Consider the following 16,913-nt stretch of genomic DNA (forward strand, 5'->3'; position numbering starts at 1 on the left):
CATAGAACAAGGCTATTGGTGCCATTTTCCCAACAGCATTTGCGCAGTTCACATCTCTGTGTCACATAATGGTCATTATCACAACATTTCAAAAGTTTTCATTATTATTATATTTATATATAATATTTATATTATATATATTGTATATTTAATATAATATATTACATAATATAATAATATAATTATATTTATATATAATATTATTATATTTGTTATGGTGACCTGTGATCAGTGAGTAAGACTTGCTGAGAACTCAGATTGACAGCATTTTTTAACAATATTTTTAAATTAAGTGGTACAGTTTTTTTTCGACAGTGCTATTGCACATTTAATGGACTACAGTATAGTGTAATGTGAATTTTATATGCACTGTGAAACCAAAAAATCCATTTGACTCGCTCTCTTGGCATGGTCTGTAACGGAACCTGTAGTACCTCTGAGGTATGCTGGTACTCCTTAGGATGTAGTCCAACAGAAGCTTCGCAAGGAGCCCAGGGTGAGCAAAGGCCTAACTCAAAGGGCCTGATCCTCATGTCCTAATGGGATGAGATTTTGCAGAAGTCTTGGAAAAGGGTGTGTGTATTTTGCAAGTGAGAGAAAAGCAAATAATTTGTGGCTGGAGGGCACAAAGGTCTCATGGCAATTTTTAAGACATAGCTTCAAATTCTTTAAATCTGGATGGGCTCTGTGACTAGTTCGGACAATCCAGCATGGAGGACATGACGCTGTGTGATTTCTGAAGCTAGGTCATAAAAAGTAATGCAGCCTCTGTCTTGTTTACCTAAATACGCGCTCCCAGATTGATGGGCCATTAGATCAGAACCTGAGCACCCTGAGGCCACCACACTAGACAGGCTACATGGACATGCTCTGGTGGGCGATCCCAGCTGAGCTCAGCCTTCCAGCCATCCCAACCAAGGTGCTCTGCAGACATGACAGTGAAGCCAACTCGGCCCCTGTGCCCAGTCCATCTGCCACCTGAATACCAGCAAGCGATTTCTGTCAGAGTTCTGTGAAACAACAATTGTCTGACTCACCCCTGCCTGAATTCATGATTCACAAAATTGGGAGATACAAATAGTTGTTTTTAGGGCTCCTGGCTGGTCAGTCTGTAGAGCATGCAACTCTTAATCTCAGGGTTGTGAGTTCAAGCCCCACGTTGGGTATAGAGATTATTTAAAAATAAGATCTTTTAAAAATTTAATAGAGAAATAGTTGTTTCAAGCTACTGAAGTTATAGAATATTTTAAAAAGTTGTATGTGGACAGCTTTGGCTCTTCAAAAAGTCATTGTCACGTAGGGGGGAAAGATGGGTATGTTTGAAGGGCTCTAGCAGCCAAATGCAATAAGTCATCCCTGATGGCACACACTTTGGGGACAACTGGGGAGACATGAACATGGACTACTAGATAATAGTTTTAGGAAATTATTGTTAATTTTGTTAGATACAATAGTGGTATTGTGGTTATGTAGAAAAATGTCTTTATTTCTAGGAGATAATTCCTGAAGTAATTATAGATCAAGTATCATTATGATTGCAATCTACTATACAATGCCTCAGCAAAACAATCACACACACACACACACACACACGCACACACACACACACAGTGAATATAGCAAAAGGTTAACAATTGCTTGAATCTAGGTATGAGATATACGGTTGGTTGTTCATTATACAACCCTTTTAACTTTTCTGTAAGGGAAAATTCTGTAGTAAAAAGCTGAGAAAAAATATCAGGGAAAACTAACTTATGAATTCGAGTATGTGGCAGAATAATTAGCACAGGTAGGTATCCAATAAATGTTGGATGAAGTACTTAGGATTGTCAAATTCATCAAGACAGCAAGTCAAATGGTGGTAGCCAGGGGCTGAGGGGAGGGGAGAATGGGGAGTTAATGTTTAATAGGGACAGAGTTTCAATTTGGAAAGATAAAAAAAGTTCTAGAGATGGATGGTGGTGGTGGTACAACAGTGTGAATGTACTTAATGCCACTGACTGTACTATTTATTTGAGAGAGAGCATGCATTGGGGGGGGGGGAGGAAAGGGAGAGAGAGAGAGAAAGAGGGAGAGGGAGGAGGAGAGGGAGAGGGACAGGGAGAGGAAGAAAGAATCTCAAGCAGGCTCCATGCTCAGCACGACACGGGGCTCAATCCCACAACCCTGGGATCGTGACCTGAGTGGAAATCAAGAGTCAGATGCTCAACCAACTGAGCCACTCAGGGCCCCCCCACTGACTGTACTCTTAAAAATGGTTAAAATGGAAAAAAAATGGTTAAAATGGTAAAATTTATGTTATATATTATTTACCACAATTTGAATAAAAAATTTCAATGTTGGATGAACAATGGCTACCCAAGCCCTAATTTCTGGAAACTGGAAATATTTTCCATGGCAAGTGGGAATTCAGAAGGCCAATGGAATTCAGGTTGTCAATCAACTGACCTCGAGATAGGGAGCTTAAGTTGGATGATTCGGGTCAACCTAGTGTAGTGACCAGGATCTTTATAAGTGATATAGGCAGGCCACAGAGGGAGTCAGAGACTGGAAGATGTTGCTCTGCAGGCTCTGAAGATGGAAGAGGGGGTGATGAGCAAAGGACCGCAGAAGGTGGACACACAAGTCAACATATTCTCAGCCTTCAGAAGTAACAAGGCCCTGCTGACATCTTGACTTTAACCCTGTGGGATGCATTTAAGACCTACGACCTCCAGAACTGAAACACAACACACTTGAGTGGTTGTGAGCCGCTAAGTTTGCAGTAGTTTGTTACCGCAGCAATAGGAAACTCATACAAATGGCAAGGACAGGTTAGAAGGAATTTTGATGTACAACCACATTTGGTCTTTATTACTATGAAATATTTTAGACACACCAAAAAGTCATACCTATCTGATTGCCTGTATATACAGGCTTGCACAACAGGGAAAGAGTAAGCAATTAAAATGCAAATCTGATAATTTTCTCTTTAAACCCATCAGGAATGCCTGGGTGACTCAGCTGGTTAAGTGTCCAACTTCAGCTCAGGTCATGATCTCACGGCTTGTGAGTTCAAGCCCCGCATCAGGCTCTGTGCTGACAGCTCAGAGTCTGGAGCCTGCTTTGAATTCTGTGTCTCCCTGTCTCTCTGTCCCTCCCCAGCTCACTCTTTCTCTCTCTCTCAAAAATAAATAAACATTAAAAAACCCCCCAAACAACCATCAATAGTTCCTATAGCCTGTAGTAGAAAGCTTAAGTCTTTGTTTCTAACTGGGCCCTTGCTTGCGGTTTTGGCGTAATCCTCTGCCTGGCCCTCTAGAAATGCTGAATTTCTGGCATTCTCCTCACTCCCTGAGCTTGTTTGCTCACACCTCAATGCCTTTGCCCATGCTGTTCCCTCTGCTTAGACTGCCATTCCTCCCCTCGGCATCTGGCTAGAATTCACTCCTCCTTTACTTCTTAACTCAGCTCAAAGCCTTCTCTAACCTCCAGATGCAGCCTAGCTGCTTTTTTTATCTGCACTATAGAGCATCCATGGGAGACAGTGATACCTACTGCATTACAAAATTTATTTGGACCCTGCTGCTAGACCACACGTTCCTTGAAGACAGGGGCTTTATTCATTGGCATCTACCATTTGCTGGAGGGTCTCAGCTAATGCTCCCTCCATATACATGGAAGAAATGTGTAATGACCCCTTAGTTGTTTTAAAAATACAGGCTGGAGGGGTGCCTGGGTGGCTCAGTTGGTTAAGCACCTGACTTCGGCTCAGGTCATGATCTCATGGTTCGTGAGCTCAAGTGCTGCATCGGGCTCTGTGCTGACAGTTCAGAGCCTGGAGTTTGTTTCAAATTCTATGTCTCCCTCTCTCTCTACACCTCCCCCGTCCCCCTCAAAAAAAGGAACAAACATTAAAAAAAATTTTTTTTAAATACAGGCTGGAGAATTGGCTTGAAAAAATATATAGTGATATTATCTGACTTTGATATATGAAGAGATTGTTCTGTTTTTGGAAAGTCACCTTTCAGTTGTATAAATTTGATTTCATTTTAAGCAAAGTCTAGAGAGAGAGAGAGAGAGAGCATATGCAAGCTGGGAAGGGACACAAAGAGAGGGAGAGAGAGAATCTCAAGCAGGCTCCACGCTGCCAGCACAGAGCCCAAGTAGGGCTCAAACTCAGGACCCATGAGATCATGACTTGAGCCGAAGTCAAGAGTCAGACACTTAACCAACTGAGCCACCGAGGTGCCCCTAAGCAAAGTTTAAACTCATCTTAAAAGTCAGCAGCTGTGACAACAAAATCCTTTTTTTATCTATCAGATTGGCAAAGATTTTATTTTTTTCTTTTCTTTTTTCTTTCTTTTTTTTTTTTTTTTTTTTTTTACAGATTGGCAAAGATTTTAAAAATTTGAGAAGACAGGTGTGCCTGGGTGACTCACTTGGTTAAGCATCTGACGCTTGGTTTTGTCCCAGGTCATGATCTCACGGTTCATGAGTTCGAGCCCCAAGTCAAGTCCTGCATTGGGCTCCTTGCTGCCAGTGTGGAGCCTACTTGGGATTCTCTCTCTCCCTCTCTCTCTGCTTCTCCCCCACTTGCACTCTTGCTCTCTCTCAAAATATAAAAACTTAAAAAAAATGTTTTTGAGAAGACCTTGTGTTGAATATGACTGTAAATTGGTTCAACCTCTTGGGAGAGCAATTCAGCCACTCTCAAGATACAAAGTGAACATATTTTTGATGCAATAATTCTATTTCTATGATTTTTTCCTGCAATTTACTGTGCATGTATGAAAAGATATGTACAAGGACACTTATTGAAGCATTGTTCTTAATAGCAATATATTAGAATCAAGTAAAAGCCTACTGATAGGACACTGGCAAAATAAATTAGGGCGATTTTACTATGGAACACTCTGAAACCATGAACAAGAACAAGGAAGTTCCATGTTACTAATGGATAGAATATCCAACTTATATTCTTTTTTATTTAAAAAAGTTTTTTAAGTTTATGTATCTATTGAGAGAGAGAGAGAGAGAGAGAGAAGGCAGGGAAGGGCAGAGAGAAAAATCCCAAGCAGGCTCTGAACCATCAGCGCAGAGCTCAGTGCAGGGCCCAAATCCACGGACTGCAAGACCATGGCCGCAGCCGAAATCAAGAGTCAGACGCCCAACCAACTGAGCCACCCAGGCACCCCAAGTTATATTCTTTTTTAAAAACCATTGATGATTTTTTTGATAAAGATAATGCCAATTGATAAAGAATGGAAGCCAAAGGTTCCATGAACTTTAAACTGTATTTACTCAGCACTGATTTTAGGTGAGAGATTAAGTAAAATTAGTGATGTAAGCCAAATGATGCAGGAATCAAATCCAGCGTGCATAATGCTCTTGATAGCATCAAAGGAATTAAGAAATTCTCTGAAGAAAACCAATGATTATGTTAATCAAACACTGGTCACTGATGCTACACAAATTGCAGAACCTCTTGATTTTGACACCAACTTTTCCCCATTAGAAAAAAATAAAAAGGGGGCGCCCGGGTGGCTCAGTCGGTTGAGCGTCCGACTTCGGCCCAGGTCATTATCTCACGGTTTGTGAGTTTGATCCCTGCGTTGGGCTCTGTGCTGACAGCTCGGAGCCTGGAGCCTGCTTCGGATTCTGTGTCTTCCTCTCTCTTTGCCCCATCCCCGCTCATGCTCTCTCTCTGTCTTAAAAATAAATAAAATATTTTTAAAAATTAAAAAAAAAAAGAAAAAGGAGGAAAATCCTCAACTGAAAAATCTCATTACCTGGAAGTTACATTATTAAGAAACAACAACAACTCTGTAAGAAGGCAAGAAAAAGAAATAGAAAACATACAGTTTAGCGAGGAAGAAATAAGACTCCCTATTTGCAGAAAAAATAATGACAACACCAAATGCTGGTGAGGATGCACAGAAATTGGGTTGCCGGTGGGAGTGTAAAATGGTTAAAAGTTTGGCAATTTCTTTAAACTTAAACATACAATTACCATCTGGCCCAGCAATTATACTCTTGGGCATCTATCCAAGAGAAATTAAAACTTACACTGACACAAAATCTTGTGCGTGAAGGTTCATAGCGGTTTGATTCCTAAGAGCCCTAAACTGAAAACAAGCCAGATGTCCTCCAACAGGTTAATGGTTAAATAAACGGTGGTACATTCATACCAGAGGATATTGCTCAGCAAGAAAAAGGAATGAACTACTGATACATGCAACCATTTAGATGAATCTCCAGGAAATTATGCTTGGAGGGAAAGAACCAGTACCAAAATGTTACTATACCGTATGTTTCCACTTATGTAACATTTTTGAAAAGACAAAATTTCAGCAATGGAGAATAGATTTGTGTGTGTTTGCCAGAAGTTCAGGACAAGGGTGAAGAGGGAGGGAGTCAAGTATGGTTATAAGAGGGCCACACGGGAGATGCTTGTGGTGATGGAGTTGTCCTGTGTCTTGACTGTGGCCATGAATATATGAATCTGCACATGTGATAAAATCGTGTAGAGCTGAATACACATAAAGCAGTACAAGGAAAAGTAGGCTAATCTAAATTGTGTGGATGGAATGTATCAATGTCAATATCGTGGTTGTTGATAGTGTAGAACAGTTTTGCAAGATGGTACCACTGGGGAGAACTTGGTAAAGGATACATGGATCTCTCTGCATTACTTCTTATAATTGCATGTTCATTTACAACTACCTTTAAAAAGCTCAATTAAAAAAAAAGCAAGATATAGGGGCACCTGGGTGGCTCAGTTGGTTAAATGTCCCACTCTTGATTTCAGCTCAGGGAATGATCTTACGGTTCTTGAGTTGGAGCCCAGTATTGGGTTCCAAGCTCGCAGTGTGGAGCCTGCTTGCGATTCTCGCTTTCTTTCTCTCTCTCTCAAAATAAATACATAAAATAAACTTTAAAAAGAGCAAGATGCAGAACAATGTGTATAGCATGCTACTGTTTTTGTAAAAATGGGGGCTCTCAATTTATAGATATGCTTGTCTTTGCATAGACTATTTCTGGAAAGATAGCCATAAAAATGGTAACTGGTTTCTTCTAGGAAGGACAAATGGGAACTGAAGGTCAGGGGAGAAGAGAGACTTACTTTTCACTGTAGAGTCTTTTGCACAGTTTGACATTTTAAACCTGTGCATGTATTACTTTTACATTAAAAACTACAAGGAATTTAAAAATAAAGCAAGTTTGAATATTAAATACATACTTTTGTAGTGAAAGCAAAGATGAACATGTATCAACCACCATTTTACGTATTATAAAGATAGGCCCCTTTTAATGGGGGAAATAAGGACTTTTTAAAAAAATTAATTAATTAATTAATTAATTAAAAAATTTACATCCAAGTTAGTTAGTATTGCAACATGATTTCAGGGGTAGATTCCTTAATGTCCTTTACCCATTTAGCCCATCTCCCCTCCCACAACCCCTCCAGTAACCCTCTGTTCTGTATATTGAAGAGTCTCTTATGTTTTGTCCCCCTCCCTGTTTTCATATTATTTTTGCTTCCCTTCCCTTATGTTCACCTGTTTTGTATCTTAAAGTCCTCATATGAGTGAAGTCATATGATTTTTGTCTTTCTCTAATTTCACTTAGCATAATACCCTCTGGTTCTTTCCACGTAGTTACAAATGGCACGATTTCATTCTTTTTGACTGCTGAGAAACACTCCATTGTCTATATATACCACATCTTCTTTATCCATTCATCTGTCGATGGACATTTGGGCTCTTTCCATACTTTGGCTATTGTTGATAGTGCGGCTATAAACATTGGGGTGCATGTGCCCCTTCAAAACAGCACACCTGTATCCCTTGGATAAATACCTAGTAGTGCAATTGCTGGGTTGTTAAGGTACTTCTCTTTTTAATTTTTTGAGAAATCCTCGCCAACATCTGTTGTTGCCTGAGTTGTTAATGTTAGCCATTCTGACAGGTGTGAGGTAGTATCTCATTGTGGTTTTGCTTTGTATTTCCCTGATGATGAGTGATGTTGAGTATTTTTTCATGTGTCGGTTGGCCATCTGGATGTCTTCTTTGGAGAAGTGTCTATTCATGCCTTTTGACCATTTCTTCAATGGATTATTTGTTTTTTGAGTGTTGAGTTTGATATGTTCTTTATAGATTTTGGATACTAACCCTTTCTCTGATATGTCATTTGCAAATATCTTCTCCCATTCTGTCAGTTGCCTTTTAGTTTTGATGATTGTTTCCTTCACTGTGCAGAAGCTTTTTATTTTGATGAGGTCCCAGTAGTTCATTTTTGCTTTTGTTTCCCTTGCCTCCAGAGACATGTTGAGTAAGAAGTTGCTGCAGCCGAGGTCAAAGAGGTTTTTGATGGCTTCCTGTCTTACATTTAGGTCTCTCATCCATGTTGAGTTTATTTTTGTGTATGGTGTAAGAAAGTGGCCCAGGTTCATTTTTCTGCATGTCGCTGTCCAGTTTTCCTAGTACCACTTGCTGAAGAGACTGTCTTTATTGCATTGGATATTCTCTCCTGCTTTGTCAAATATTAGTTGGCCATATGTTTGTGGGTCCATTTCTGTGTTCTCTATTCTGTTCCATTGATCTGAGTGTCTGTTTCTGTGCCAGTACCATACTGTCTTGATGATTACAGCTTTGTAATACAGCTTGAAGTTTGGGATTGTGATGCCTCCTGCTTTGGTTTTCTTCTTCAAGATTGCTTTGGCTACTCGGAGTCTTTTCTGGTTCCATACAAATTTTAGGATTGTTTGTTCTAGCTCTGTGAAGAATGCTGGTGTTATTTTGATAGAGATTGTAGGAAATAAGGACGTTTATTGGGAGGAGAAGGCATGCTCCAGCAGCACGTACCTCTGTGAGAAGGCCACTGGTGTCTCCTAATTTGTAAGTTCAGAGTGGGAGTGGGGTCACTGCACCCCCCCATACTGACAAAAGCACCGTTTGCCAACATTCTGCTGCTGGCTGTAAAGACTTCACTTTAAGCCACCACGGTTCAGCCCCAGGGGAAGCTTTTATCCTCTGAAGTATCATTATACATAACTTAACATTTAAAATCAATCATCACTCCCAGCTACGTAGGTGTTCTTATGTATTAACATGTTGAGTTGGAACGTGTGCTGAAGGTGAAGAAGGCCCACGCTTCCCGAAGGAACCAGGAACGCCCCTCTGATGATTCTGATTCCTTGTAGTGAAGCTACTTATGGCTGTTTGATCCTTAGAAATAAGACCAGGTGTCTGTTTACTCAGTTTACGATGATCAATACCACATCATCACTACTGAGTTCTTTTAATTTTTTTTATCACTGATTATGTTCACCTAATATTTTCTTGGTGAAACCTGTTTTCAGGAGATAAAGGTTTCTATTTATCGACAACAGAAAAATCAACTGAACAGTCTGTAAAAATATGCTAACAAAATCCTGCATCCCACACTACCTGTAGACAAAAAGCCAATATTGCACAGATGAAATTTAAAATGTGAGATTTATGGGCACCTGGGTGGCTCAGTCAGTTGAGCGTCCATCTCTTGATTTTGGCTCAGGTCATGATCCGAGGGTTGTGGGAACAAGCCCCATGTCTGGCTCATGCTGAGTATAGAGCCTGCTTGGCATTCTCTCTCTCTCTCCCCCCACCCCTGTCCCTCTTCCTCTCTCCCCCTCTCTCTCTTTCTAAAATAAATTGAAAAAATAAAAAATAAAATGTTAGATGTAAAGTATAAATGTATGATTTGATTGCGTGACGAGCAGATCAAATACTTATTTCTTAGAAACTTCTCTTTCCCTTCCCCCATCTCCAATGCCATCAAAGATCTAAAATATTTCAGACCTGAAAGATGCTCAAATCTGTCAGTGTTTAACAGGTGGGGAACCAATGCAAATAGAACATTACACCTCCCCAAAACCTACTGTTCCTGTTCTTACCACACAACAAGCTGCATTACAGACCGTGAAAAACAGAAGCTCTTGTTGGTTATACTGACAGTAATACCAAAGAACATGTTTAATGTCAGAAAATGAGCATTCAGTTTTCACACTGCACAACCAATGCCCTGGGAAAAAATATATATAGAAAAGTGATGGCTTTGACAGCTCCTTAAGAAAGAATGCACAAAAACACAAGGGAAGAAACCGACCTCAGATTTGCTGAAAATGCATGGTTTTAGTAGTTTCTTGTTAATGGAAAACCCTCTTAGTTTCATGAGAGTTAGATCTTTGATGCACTTTATTTGTAAATAAGGCCATGTTTAAGTAAAACCAAATCCTCTGGTAAGAATGTGTGAGAGAAAGTTATCTCCATCGTCCCCTTTGGACACGGATTCTGTCACAGAGGCCTGGACACTCCACTAGAGGCCTCTGAGAGCCACCCCTCTCTAGCCTGCTCAGTCCTCCGAGGCTGTGTGGGAGGGGCCACCTTTCCTAGAAGACCAAAATCATGTTCTGAGCCAACAGAGCACCACTAGTGGTGATATTCCCACTTGCTTGTGCTGAGGTCCTGGCTTCCAGTGTGCTACCTGGGTTCCTGTCTAGGGTGGGTTCATGTCCCAGTTTGTCTGGGAGTGAGAGGTTTCTTGGGACACAGGAAATTTTTTTAAATTTATTTAATTAATTTTTTAAATTTACATCCAAGTTAGTTAGCATATAGTGCAACAATGATTTCAGGAGTAGATTCCTTAATGCCCCTTACCCATTTAGCCCATCCCCCCCTCCAGTAACCCTCTGTTTGTCCTCCATATTTAAGAGTCTCTTATGTTTTGTCCCCCTCCCTGTTTTCATATTATTTTTGATTCCCTTCCCTTATGTTCATCTGTTCTTTCTTAAAGTCCTCATATGAGTGAACTCATATGATATTTGTCTTTCTCTGACTTATTTCGCTTAGCATAATACCCTCTAGTTTCATCCACATAGTTGCGAATGGCAAGATTTCATTCTTTTTGATTGCTGAGTAATACTCCATTGTATGTATATACCACATCTTTATCCATTCAGCCATCGATGGACATTTGGGCTCTTTCCATACTTTGGCTATTGTTGATAGTGCTGCTATAAACATTGGGGTGTATGTGCCCCTTCAAAAGAGCACACATGTATCCCTTGGATAAATACCTAGTAGTGCAAATGCTGGGTCGTTAGGGTAGTTCTCTTTTTAATTTTTTGAGGAACCTCCATACTGTTTTCCAGAGTGGCTGCACCAGTTTGCATTCCCACCAGCAGTGCAAACAAGATCTTCTTTCTCTGCATCCTCGCCGGGACACAGGACTTTTAGTCGTAAAACTAAATACTAAAGACTAACAACTTAAACATAAGACTGGAAACTGTAAATCTCCTAGAAGAAAACATGAGGGAAAGCTTCATGACTTTGGTCTTGGCAACGATTTCATGATATGACATCAAAAACTCGGGCAACGAAAGCAAAAATAGACAAGTAGGGCAACATCAAACTGAAAAGCTTCTGCACAGCAAAGGAAACAATCCACAGAAGGGAATGGCAAGCCAAGGGATGGGACAAAATATTTGCAAACCACAGGAGAACCACAATGGGACATCACCTCACACCTGTTAGAATGGCCCTTATCAAAAAAAAACAAAAGGTAACAAGTGTTGGCAAGGATGAGGAAAAGTTGGAACCCTCGCACACTGTTGGCTAGAGTACAAAATGGTGCAGCTGCTATGGAAAACTGTATGGAGGTTCCTCAAAAAATTAAAAATAGAACTACCATATGATCCAGCAATTCTACTGCTGGGTATATATCCAAAAGAATTTAAATCAGGATCTTGAAGATACAATCTGCAATCCCATGTTCACTGCAGTATTATTCATGACAGCCAAGATATGGAAACAACCCAAATGTTCATCAACAGATAAATGTACAGAGAAAGCGAGGTATGTACATGCAATGGAATATTATTCAGCCTTTAGAAAGGAAGAAAAGCCTACATTTTTCAACAACATGGATGGACCTGGGAGACTTTATGCTAAGTGAAATAAGTCATCACAGGACAAATACTACATGATTCCACTTAGGTGAGTATATAAAATAGTCAAACTTATAGAAGCAATAAATAGCATGGTGGTTGTCAGGGAATAGGGGGATGGGATTATAGGAAGTTTTTGTTCAATGGGTATAAAGTTACAGTTATACAAGATGAGAAAGTTCTAGAGATTATACAACAGTGTGCCTGTAGTCAACAATATGGTGTTATACACTTAAAAAGTAAAGAGGGTAGATTTTGTGTTGAATATTCTTTTTTAAATTTTTTAATGTTTTTTAAAATTTATTTTTGAGAGAGAGCACAAGTTGGGGAGGGCAGAGAGAGAGAGAGAGAGAGAGAGAGAGAGGGAGACACAGAATCCGAAGCAGACTCCAGGCTCTGAGCTGTCAGCACAGCCCAACGTGGGGCTCAAACTCACGAACTGTGATATCATGACCTGAGCTGAAGTTGGATGCTTAACTGACTGAGCTACCCAGGCACCCCCTTTATGTTTTTTATTTTTGTCATGTTGAATATTCTTAACACACACATGTACACACACAGAAAAGCAATGGGACACAAGGAAGGGGTTGGAGGTGACACATATGTTTATTTCCCTGACTGTGGTGGTGATGATATCATAGATGTATTCATATATCCTAACTCATTAAAATGTATGCATTAAATACCAGTGATTCTTTGTGTATCAGTTATACCTCAATAAAGCTGTAAAAAAGGAGGTAAGATATATAATTTTTAGGAAGGCCCTTTGGCCAGTGCCCTGCAGCAGATCTGTATAATCTTGATGCTTTTGATATGGAAATCTGCTTAACGCTAAAATATAAGATGAAATGAAATCTTCAGTCCCTATTTTTTTTATGGTTATTTATTTTTGAGAGAGAGAGAGAGACAGACAGACAGACAGAGCACGAGAAGGGAAGGGGCAGAGAGAGAGGGAGACACAGAATCCAAGGCAGGCTCTAGGCTCCGAGCTGTCAGCACAAAGCCCAATGAGGGGCTGGAATCCATGAACCGCGAGACGGTGACCTGAGCTAAGTCAGACGCTTAACCGAATGAGCCACCCGGTGCTCCTTCAGTCCCTATTTTAAGATGAAAATATTAGAGTTTCTTTTAAAAAGTCAGTCCCATTCACAATGGCCAAAAGGTGGAAGCAACCCACGTATTCATCGAGAAAATAAATGCATAAACAAAATGTAGTAGGTCATAAAATGGAACATTATCAGCCTTCAAAAGGAATAAAATTCTGACACCTGTTACAACATGGATGAACTGTAAGGATGTTATACCGAATGAAATAAGCCACACACAAAAGAGCATATACTGTATGACCCACTTTCATGCAGTACCTAGAGTAGTCAGATTTAGAGAGATGGAAAGCAGGATGGTGAATGCCAGGGGTTTGAGGACTGAGGAGTTGTTGAATGGGTGCAGAGTTTCTGTTAGGGAAGATGAAAACGTTCTGAAGATGGATGGCAGTGACAGATGCACAACAACGTGAATGTACTTGACACTGCTGTATCACCTACTGTATGCATCGTATACAGAATGTATCTAATGCCACCATACACGTAAACTGGTTAACATGGTAAATTCTCTTATGTATATTTTACCACCATAAATTTTTTTTTAAGTTAAAAAAGAAAGCTGAGCCAGGGCGAGGCAGACTGGTACGGTGGGCCATCCCTGTCTTGCACCCTTGTGCTTTTCCCCTCCACACCTCTGCCATATAGTAAGTGCATTTTGATTCACCTGCTCACTCAAACCACGGTCCCATAGGCAGAGGATTCCTGGTCTCAGCCCTTATTGTCTGAAAGGGCAGGTTTGGAAATACCAGATCCCACTTTTCTCTAGTCCAGGATATAGCTGATTGGATGGGTTGACCCTTGGTCCAAACACAGCAAGACTCATGGTGTGTTTTGAAAAGATGAGCTGGACCAGTCAGATTCCTCCCTTGATTATTTTCATTAATGGACACAAAATGCAGATGCAGTTGGCACTGGACTCTGCAGAAGAGAAATAGAGAAACGGAGTACGGCAAGAAAGGTCTAAGAGAGACCCTTCTTGAGGTTTGCTGAGTCAGCCTTCTTTAGATTGCCAGCAGACTCTATTCTCATGATGCCTTCTTCTACTTGAGCTACTTGGACAGGATTTCTTCTCCCAATTTCCCAAAAGTGAGTGGAACTCACTGAGAAGCCTTCTGTAGTCAGAATCGCTTGATAAAATTGGATTTTATCTGCATAATTATAACAAAAGTAAGCCTGGGAAACTCACATAGCCTAGGGCAGTGGTTTTCAACAGGGGATGATTTTGCTTCTCAGGGGATATTTGCTAATCTTGAGACACATTTCTGGTTGTCAGAACAGGAGGGAGAAAGTGGATAGGTGCACAGGCTTCTAGTGGGTGCAGGCCAGGGATCTGCTAAAGATCCTGCAATGTACAGGACAGTGGACCACAAGGAATTACCTGTCTCAAAATGTCAACAGTGATGAGTTTGAAAACTCTGCTGGAGAGGAATGAAGCTTTTAAAAAGTAAGCACAAGAATTTATTCAGACCCAAATTTCCTAACTTGAAATCATTTAAAAGTATTTCCAGCCTCCAAGACAGAGGCAATGGAGGACATGAGTCATTCTTGCTGGTTCAGAATCTATTCACTATTGATTTGTCCTTAGGGAACCACCCTTCCCCGCTCTCAGTCCAGGTAGTTTCTGTGAGGTTGACCCGAATGGCCACAGATCTCGGGCTGGCCAATCAGAGTATCATTACCCTCCCTGCCCGCCCCCCCATCTTCAGTAGTGATGGAGGTGAAGAGAGGGGTATGTGACCAAAACAGACCAATCCTGGGACCAGGAGCATGCTCTTCCAGTGGAGGATGCTGGGAAGGTAACTGAATTGCTGGCCACCTGGAGGGGAGCACCTGGCTAGCTGGGAGCCCTCAGAGACAAGTGAGCTGTGAGATGGGGTGAGGCACTAGGTCTGGCTATGCCCAAGCCACCCCCTGCAGTTTTCAGTGATGTGAGCTGGTATATTACAATTTTACTTAAGCTACTTGAAGTTGGGCTTCTCTCACTTGATATTCAGAGATAGAGTGGCTCAGACAGTATCTCTACCATAGGTTTGGCAGAGCATAGGAAAGACTCCTATGGTAACATGTAGAGTGTGTGTATGTGTGTGTGCGTCTATGCAAAATTATATATAATATAGATACTATTGGGGCACCTGGGTGGCTCAGTTGGTTAAGCTTCCAACTCTTGACTTCACAGTTATAAGATTGAACCCCGTATCAGGCTGTGTGCTGATGCAGTGCAGCCAGCTTGGGATTCTGTCTCTCCCTCTGCCTCTCACCTGTGCTCTCTAAACAAACAAACAAACAAACATTCAAAAATAGATACTATTTGGAGTCTTGCTTTATTTTTTCTCCCCAACAGAAGATCTATATACTTACTTCCACCCTACCTATTTTAGTCCCTGTTGGTTTCCTCCCAATAACCTCTCCTCTCCCAGCTGAATTCAGTCATTATTGGCCTCAGCCCTTCTGTCTGTGGTTCCCTTCATACCAGTGCCTACCTGCTGGGCCCAGTGAACTGAAAGTCAGCTCATGCTTACTGACTACCTACTAGGTGCCACACACAGTGCTAAGCACTGCATACACATGACCTCATCTGATGTGCATAAAAACCCTCTGTGTAGGGACTATTACTCTCCTCATTTTACATATAGGAATTTGCTTAACACCTCACAGTTCATAAGAAGTTGACTTAGGATTCAAACTCAAGTTGGTCGGTTCCTAATGGTTGTGCTCTTAACCGCTACTCCACATTGCCATCTAGTTATTTACAAAGATTAATTACTGGGGTGCCTGGGTGGCTCAGTCAGTTAAGCGTCTAACTCTCAATTTTGGCTCGGGTTATGATCTCATGGTTTGTGAGTTCGGGCCCTGCATCAGGCTCTGCGCTGACTGCTTGGAGCCTGCTTTGGATTATCTGTCTTCTCTCTCTCTGTTCCTCCCCTACTTGCTCTTTATCTCTCCATCTCAAAAAATAAACAAACATTAAAATTTAAAAAAAAAGATTACTTGAGCCAGGAAAAAATAGTCTATGGAAGCGAATCAATACATTTTTGAGACATTTTGTCCTACAGAGACTTAGATGTGAAGAAAGTTACAACTTTTTTGTGTCTATGAACCGGTGTTCATAATCTCAAGGCATTTTCCAATCAAATACAGGTTCCCAATATTTCCACAAAAGGAAATGTAACTTTCATAGTTCTTGTCTGATCTGCCAGCTGTATGCCACTGTGCAAGCTTTTAAATCACTGTTTGACAATACATAGGCAATGCTTAGTAATACATGGTGGCAAGTGGCTCCGTGTCTGCATTTCTGAGTCACGGCCAGATACCCATAAAGCCAAGTGACATATGCTCTAATGGGGTCTGACTCACTTATATAAGCTCATTAACTTGACAGGGCTTGATTTCATAAAATTGAAGAGGACTCTCCAAACTTTTTTTTTTTTTTTCAAATTTATATATAACAATAATAGGAGTTCAAAATTATCCCTATAGCCTCATGTGACTTTGGTTTAGTCATTGCTTAACTGCTCTCTTTTTGTCTCGTGTGAAATTTCTCAAAAGTGCAGCATACCATACCAGGTGCCAACCACTGGCTCCCCAGTCACTTCTCTATGCCTTGCAGCCCAGTTCTCTGGCTTCTGTTCCCTCCATGTCACTGAACTTACCCACCATCTCCTAGATCCAACTGACCCTTTACAGATCTTACCTGGCTTCGCTTCTCTGCAGCATACTATTTGCCACTCCAGTCTTCTTGACATTCTCTCTCTTCTTTTTTTCTTTTTTAAAATTTTTTTACCATGTATTTATTTTTGAGAGACAGAGAGAGACAGAGCATGAGTGGGAGAGGGGCAGAGAGA

The 16,913-nt window shown here is 40.8% G+C and overlaps 1 protein-coding gene across 3 annotated transcripts in view; it reads right to left on the reverse strand.

Moving 5' to 3' along the window:
• Window positions 1-16,913, reverse strand: part of GINS3 (GINS complex subunit 3) — a 91,367-nt gene that overhangs the window by 15,851 nt on the left and 58,603 nt on the right. The gene's annotated exons all lie outside the window — the stretch shown is intronic.

This window comes from Prionailurus viverrinus, chromosome E2 (genome assembly GCF_022837055.1).
Source record: "Prionailurus viverrinus isolate Anna chromosome E2, UM_Priviv_1.0, whole genome shotgun sequence".
NCBI classification, from domain to species: domain Eukaryota; kingdom Metazoa; phylum Chordata; class Mammalia; order Carnivora; family Felidae; genus Prionailurus; species Prionailurus viverrinus.